The sequence below is a fragment of the Peromyscus eremicus genome, chromosome 19 (genome assembly GCF_949786415.1).
Source record: "Peromyscus eremicus chromosome 19, PerEre_H2_v1, whole genome shotgun sequence".
NCBI classification, from domain to species: Eukaryota; Metazoa; Chordata; class Mammalia; order Rodentia; family Cricetidae; genus Peromyscus; species Peromyscus eremicus.
The window spans coordinates 74888978-74897132 of record NC_081435.1 but is presented as its reverse complement, the minus strand read 5'-3'; the positions used below and the strand labels follow the sequence as shown (position 1 = coordinate 74897132).

Genomic DNA, 8155 nt, shown 5'->3' with positions numbered 1-8155 from the left:
TTAAGCATTTTCAGAGGTTTCTATAACTCTGAAGATTTTTTTCAGGTAAGTAAGGCAGTTCCAATATACAGGTTCATGTTTTTCTCCCCAGTAGATCAGGCCCTTCCCTGAAAGTTAAGAATTTTCCAGGAAGTGTGACTAACCATCAATGTTCCTTTCATCTGCTGAAGGATGAGTATAATTACCAAATGCTATCTCATTCTTTATTAGATCTGTTGAAATTAGGTACTTTACCTTTGTTTGAGCTGTAGAAACTGCAATGGAAAAAAAAATTCTGAAAATTTAAATATGGTTCATAGAAACTCATACAACTTCAAAGTAAAAAAAAAATAATTATTCATCAAATTCTTGAAAACATTAGCTATTAATAGACATGTATATCTTGCCCCTCCCAGTGTGTGTGTGTGTGTGTGTGTGTGTGTGTTTGCTTCTTCAGTTGGTCATGTGTGTCTGTATGTTGACATGCATGTCATGTCATTAACATAGAGGTCAAGGATCATCCTCAGGTGTTTGTCCTCTCCTCTCACTTCAATGGCAACTCCTGTTGTTTTCTGATGTTCAGGAGATGTTAGCTGGGCTTTGAACTTCTTTGAGTATCCTTTCTCTATCTTTTGTGTCATCATAAGAGCACTGTCATCACAGCCACAAGCCTCGGCATAAGCAGATGTTGAGAAAGACACCTGGATTCTCATGCCTGCACAGCAAGCATGTCAGCCAGTGAATCTTCACTTCAGCCTCAAATATGAATGGCTTAAATGCCAGTGTAGCACATAACTGAAAATCTTTTCACTCTTTCTCATTTGAGCCAAATAAAACAGTGATGAATCAGACAAGGGATAAAGTCAAAATAATAGCTATGTGAAAGCCAGTGTTGTAGAATGCATCTTGTGTTTGGTTGATTAACTCAAATATTACAGTAATTCTTCCACTTCATTAAACTATTCATGTGATCTCAGGAGAAGAGCCACAGAGCACTGTCTGTCCCCTCTGTGAGAGAACACAAAAAGTTTTCTCATGGGAAAAATTCATCATGTGCTATCTTTATTAGCTTATCTAATTAATTTTATCTTATTTTTAAGCCTATCTAATATTCTTAACTTAGATAACGCTGCCCCTTCCTTTCCTCTAAATCAATGTGCCCAAGATATAGCAAGAAGAGTGTGGTTGAAAATATGGAATTGAATTTCAGCACCAATTCTTTCCTTTGGAAGGAAGGCAAGTAGCTACAGATAAAGTGAGACTCATCATTGGTAGACTGAACCAAGAGATGAAACTTACAATAGCAAAGACCTGCCTTATACTGATGATATAAAAGTTAGTCTAGAAAAGAACAAGAAGAAACATTTTATGCAGGGAGATTTTTGTGCCATACAAATTAGGTAACAAGATGAAGAAAAGGGGATTCTGAAAGGTGATGGAATACAAGGAAGGCACCCCATAAATATAAGTTTGTGTTTACTGCATATACAATAAACAGATGTGAACATGAGGAATTAAATTAAAGGGGGGATCAAGGGTACCTTTTTAGGACTTTTTTTTTTAATTGGCGTGTCTGTAAATCCTAGGGTACATGTCTTCAAGACATTCAAAGGTTGAGGTCTAGAAATGAAAGATAGTTATATAAGGAGAGTTTTCAGTATGTGAATAAAAGAAGTCACAGGAACACTACAAACCATATACAAAGAATGATAAAAAGAAAACACAGTGGTTCATATCATTGCTGCATTTGACTATGGTGCTAGAAAAAAAACTCTATTATTTTTAAACGAGGTCATACACTTGTCATCAACAATTAATTTTCTTTTTGAAGAATTCAGTCTGATAGTAGATATGGGGTAAAAACAGAGATTAGACACTTATCTTGGTCAATTGTCTCATCTAGTTCAACTTCATCCATATTTTCGTAATGTTTTAAAATTGAGTTTTGTTATCTACATTTTTGCAATCTAAGTTTATTAAAGCTGAATTTTATGTGAATACTATTTTTATCTAATTAAATCATCTGATAAAATATATGTGAATACTATTTTTATCTAATTAAATCATCTGATAAAATATAAAAGGGAAAGATGTTGATATATATATATGTGTGTGTATGTATATATACATATATTAATGTTCTTAAAATTTCAAAGTCTATGCATACCCCTTTGGGCTCTCCTTGTTACCTAGCTTCTCTAGGACTGTGGATTGTATCATGGTTATCCTTTACAGCTAATATCTATTCATGCTATTTGAGCACACCGCACTTTTTGTTTGTACTTGCTGGTCTCAATATTTTTACACACATGTTACTAAACACTGATGTCACCTACCTTCCTTGTGCACATAGATTGATACCTTCACATCTTGAATGTGAAGAGAAAAATAAAAATTACATTGGAGAAGAATCTTTTATATCTTATTTGACAAATGTTAGAGTTAATATATTACCAGAAAATTTAAAAAAATGTATCATTACATCTTTAGCATTTTCATCATTTTATATGTTACTATGTTAATGTATCTATTTGATACATCTTCATGATTACCAAAACATGAGCTGAACAATGATGACACTAATCAACACGCCAAAGTGGACAGAAAAAACAACCAATGAGGCCTCAAGTCTACACAAAGAACTTCAGGCAAACAAGGAAAGCTGGGGTCAGGAGAAACAGCCTTCGCCAGCGAATAGCACACCAATAGGTAATTCAGTGTCAAATGGTCAACCCTGAAAATATACATACAAGTAACATACACAGACTGAGAGGTTATATTTAGGAATATGTATCTATGTGCGTATCCATGTAATGGAAAAGAGTCCATGGAATTGAAATATAGCAATGAGGAGTTTTGAGAGATATTGGAGGGAGGAAAGGAAAGAAAGAAACATACAACTACATTATAATCTCAAAAAAATCATTACTGGTCAATTTACAACATTTCAATTTTAGTTTGCAAATGTATTTAAGGTCTTTTTGTTGTAAAAGTTCAAAAGATCATTTATTTAATTTCAACCAAAAATGTGGCAGAAAACATAAACTAGCATGCATCTTTTAGTTATAAATGTTCTCTATTATCAGATGGTCCAATGTCATGAAAGTTAAAATGAGTCCTACATTTAGTCTTAAATTAGATTTTTATATATCTTGATATAAAGATTTAAGTAATATTTATGTCAAGAATATAGTACTAACACACAGAATGAAGAGCTTATAAACTAGAAGAATTATACATTCAGATTTTTTTTTTGAAAACTGCATCTTTTTCTCATTTGCATTTACACGTTTGGAACTATAATTCCTACTCAGAGAGCCACCTTAATTCATGGGAAATTGTCATCCTTCCTGACTGCTCTGTCACACAAACTAGACTTACTAAAGTTACTCCCAGTACTTCCCATAACTGATACCTCTTATTTCAAGCTTCACACAAATGCTATCTTCTCAAAAAGGTACAGTGAAAAGTAGATGAAGATATATCTCTACTCATCCCATTTGCTGCCTTCATATTTCACATTTATAAATAGAGTTTCTAAATTAGCTCTCTAGAGTTTGATTGTGTTCAATACACAAATTCTGTTACATAATCAACTCTTTCTTTCCTGGTTAACTTACAAAATAAGAAGAAGATTCTCAATTTAAGTCATTAAAACAGCAAGTAACATTTAAGGAACAGACCTTATGTAGACCCTTACCATATTGTATTAACTTCCAATGAGGCAATTTCTGCCTGGGGATAGGAGATAAGAAAGACAGACATAAAGGAAGGATTAAGATCTTGTTGAGCTGGTTCAAGACCCTGAGTACCTATTACATCATGCTTTGTTAACTACAAAATAAACTTACCACAGCCTTTAAAATTATCTCTTCAAGTTTCAAATTTTGGATATTTAAAAATTCACACTTTCTAATTATTTTAATTGACGTATAATCACATGTATGTGTGAAGTACAATATGATGGCTTTATGTGTGTATATACTTACAAAGATTAAATCAAGCTAATTGACGTATCTACCACCTTCACCTCTTATTACATCTCTGAGGTGAGAGTATTTAAATTTTGCTCTTTAAGAAAATTTGGACTATATCACACTTTAATGTTTAACTGATAATTTGTAACTTGATCATTTTTCCAGTTTTCCCCTTTCATCACCAGCTTCTGGTACTAACATTTCCTGTCTTTTTCTATGAGTTTGACACTTTGATTTTAATTTAAAGGATTAATTTGATTTTAATTTGCTGTATCCACAGGATTGGACAATAATTTTATTAGTGAATTTTATTATTTCACAAATACACATCATGCTTTTGAGACACACCCACCTCTTCCATTCCCAGCCCTTCTTCACCAGCTCCCCTCCTCTCTAGAAATATATTTCACTTATTGACCTATTTTGGTTTCTTTTAGTGTGCCATAAAGTTTTCTTCAGAACCTCCAGAGATCCTGAATTTTGGCATGACCATCGGAGACAAGTTGTGAAAGCATATACTAATGAAATAATTTTCAACATATCTTTAAGTTAAGTATTATGGTCCATCACCCTTTCTAGTCATTTTACTTATATTTCTAACAAATCAACTACTGCCTCTAGCAAATATTTCTGTAAATAATAGCCAAATTTAACTTTAGACTCTCTTGCTAAGTGTTCTGAAAGTTGTGTAAGTGTTGTGTGTAATTGACGGATCTGATTTCTTCCCAGTGAATGAACTTGTTAATGAAAATCCCGAGGCTGAGTATTATTTCTACGTTTCTCTTCAAGTGCTTTTGTTAATATCCTTATTCCTAGAGTGATCATATGTGCAACAACTTTTTAGCGACTATGTGCTTAGAGCAGATTCCAGGTGTTTTATTCCATGCCTTGTGATTATTACACTAGTTTTTGCAGGAACATGATGAAAGGGTTTTGAAAGAGTGCAGCCGGCTCTCCTCTGAGCCAGAGTAGCCTCAGCTGTAGTACACAGGCCTTTTTACTGTGCACTACTGTCATCCATTCTGTGAGAAAGAATTATGAATGATTATGCAATATTATAGAGCAAGTATGTAATGCTTGCTGTTAGACATTCACTTGGTTTTCAAAATACATACAAATCTCACAAAAGCAGTTAATTTATACAGGTTATATATTTGGGACCCAAGAAATGAGTTTCAGAATATCATATCAGTATATTATATGGTCTATTTAATAGCAAAATCTTTTAATTATTTCATTATATCTATATAGGAATGTATAACTGCTTATTCTTATGTCTGTTATGGGTTGTCCTAAGCAAATATGTTGAGAAATTTAAAAGCATTTATTAGTGTAAAACCCTGACATAAAATAATGTAAATAGATTTTTTTAGTACCAAGGATTTAACATGACCTTTGAAAATAAAGTGGTATAGAATGTATATTTAGAGTATAAAATAAATTTAAAAAATGGGTGGTATCTTTAGACATTTCCATGATGGTTTACCAAAGTTTTGTAACTGTGGGTTATGGGCCTTGGCAAAGGAAAATGTTTTATTCTAATGATCATTCTCTCTCCCTCTCATTCTCTCTCTCTCTCTCTCCCCCCCCCACCCCATCGTAAGAATGGTGTAGATGTAACCAACCGTCTTATTAAATAAGAAACACAGAGCCGATTCAGAGAAGAAAGCCAAGAGGTCAGAACTAAGAGCCTTACCCTTCCTGCTTCAGCCAAGAGAGCTCTCCTAAAAAAGGGGCCTACTTCCTGTGTGTATGTCTTTATATAGTCTAGCTGTTCTGCCTTCTCATTGGTTGTAAAGCCAAACACGTGACTGCCTCGTCACTGCCTGCATGTACGGCCCTCCAGGTCCTCTATGGTATTGAGATTAAAGGCGTGCGCCACCGCCGCCACGCACTTGCTATGGCTCTAATAGCTCTGACCCTCAGGCAACTTTATTTATTAACATACAATTAAAATCACATTTCAGTACAAGTAAAACACCACCACAGAATGGCATGGAAAACTGAAGACCTAAGCAATAAAGACAGAAATGCATAATTGAACTATGGATAATTCTTCATAGTAGAAGGCTCTTCTGTGCATTGTAGGAAGTCTAAGGGTGTCCTTTGCCCACAGGACATCAGTTACCTCCTTCACCTGTTACAAACAACAATGCCTGAACACACTGGCACAGTCCTCCAGGGGAGTATCTGTATGTGTCTAAGAAATGTATACTCTACAATTCCTATTAACATCTGAGAACTCACTTTTTTTTGAAGTTGCAGTTATGCTTAAGATCAAGAGAAAATATGATTAAAAAAATCAAAAAGTGTGTTTAACTAACTAAAAGCAGAAATCTGGTCAAAGAAAGACAGACGACTTTTGTCCTGTAAGAATCAGAAGTGAGGGGGTCCATAATCAGCTGATCGATGGTTAGCAATGCATGTGATAGGAACTCCAGAGGTCTACCATATTATTCATTTGAGGTCCCAGTCAACTATGACCACAATGCAGCTGTGCTGAGTTACTATCTCTACCAAGCAGTCATCAGTGCAGGTTCCTTTGTGTATACACAGCAATCAGTCAAATAGTGTAATCTTGGTGATCCTAGTACTACTCTTTACTTCTGATCCAATGTCTCAATTTCAGTCATTGCACACTCAGTTGAACATGGGGCACACTTGGCATACAGACAGTCCATCTCTGACTGCACCAGGACTCTAATGGAAAAGTTGACAAATTTGGTATCAACGAGGATGTGGTAAAGTGAACCCAGCTGTGGATTATACTGTAAGAATTTAGAAGAAAGGATGTTAAGGGACTTCTCTTTCTTCTGGTGCACTAGGATCTTTCTTTTCTTTTCTTTTTTTTTAGGCTTTAATCCCCTTTTCTTTATGTCTCTCATATCTGAGACTAAGCTTCACTTCATGGTTACATATTTTCTTGTTTTCTTTTGCTTCACCATGCTCATGCCACACTCCTGTTTCTTCTGGAATCCTGAGGACTCACTTTTTTTTTTTTTTAATTTTTTTATTTTTATTTTGCAATACAATTCAGTTCTACATATCAGCCACGGATTCCCTTGTTCTCCCCCCTCCCGCCCCCCTCACCTTCCCCCCAGCCCACCCTCCATTCCCACCTCCTCCAGGGCAAAGCCTCCCCCGCGGACTGAGATCAACCTGGTAGACTCAGTCCAGGCAGGTCCAGTCCCCTCCTCCCAGGCTGAGCCAAGCAATCATGCATAGGCCCCAGGTTTCAAACAGCCAACTCAGGCGATCAGCACAGAACCCGGTCCCACTGCCTGGATGCCTCCCAAACAGATCAAGCCAATCAACTGTCTCACCCATTCAGAGGGCCTGATCCAGCTGGGGACCCCTCAGCCATTGGTTCATAGTTCATGTGTTTCCATTTGTTTGGCTATTTGTCTGTGCTTTATCCAACCTTGGTCTCAACAATTCTCACTCATATAAACCCACCTCATTCTCGCTAATTGGACTCCCAGAGATCTACCCAGGGCCTAGCCATGGATCTCTGCATCTAGATCCCTCAGTAGTTGGATGAGGTTTCTAGCACAACAATTAGGGTGTTTGGCCATCCCATCACCAGAGTAGGTCAGTTCGGGCTGTCTCTCAACCATTGCCAGCAGTCTGTTGTGGGGGTATCTTTGTTGATTTCTGTGGGCCTCTCTAGCACTTTGCTTCTTCCTATTCTCATGTGGTCTTCTTTTAAAATTTACCTAACATTCTAACTACTGCTTTAAGTTCCTTCTCATCCAGTATCAAACTTATGGCAAGCTATGTGGCCATGCTTTTTGAATCTCTTTTACTTTGAAACTTTCCTCTATGTTTGCTTCAGGATATGAATTTTAAAGTATACTAATGAAGTTAAATGCTTGCAGTGTTCAACAACGTAATAATCTGTGACAGAAATACTTCTTGTGAATACAAAGAGAACTTTGTTAATTGTGTCAGTTCTTAAAATTTTCAAATTTTGTTAGCAAGACGTTAATGTTACTCATGATAAAATTTCTTTTTGAGTTTCATAGGTAATCTTTACAGGTTACACGATTAATTTTATTGCTAAATATTAACAAATACATAATTGCTTATGCTAATAGGTTAGAAGATAATCCAAATATTTCTTCATGATATGTACAAATTTTGCATTGTTAAAAGACTAATCTTCAACATGGTCTCTGGTTTTTCTAAATTGCTACTAA

The 8155-nt window shown here is 35.6% G+C and overlaps 1 pseudogene; it reads right to left on the bottom strand.

Moving 5' to 3' along the window:
- Positions 1 to 6413: 6413 nt before the first annotated feature.
- Positions 6414 to 6901, bottom strand: LOC131895505 (rRNA-processing protein FCF1 homolog; annotated as a pseudogene).
- Positions 6902 to 8155: the final 1254 nt, after the last annotated feature.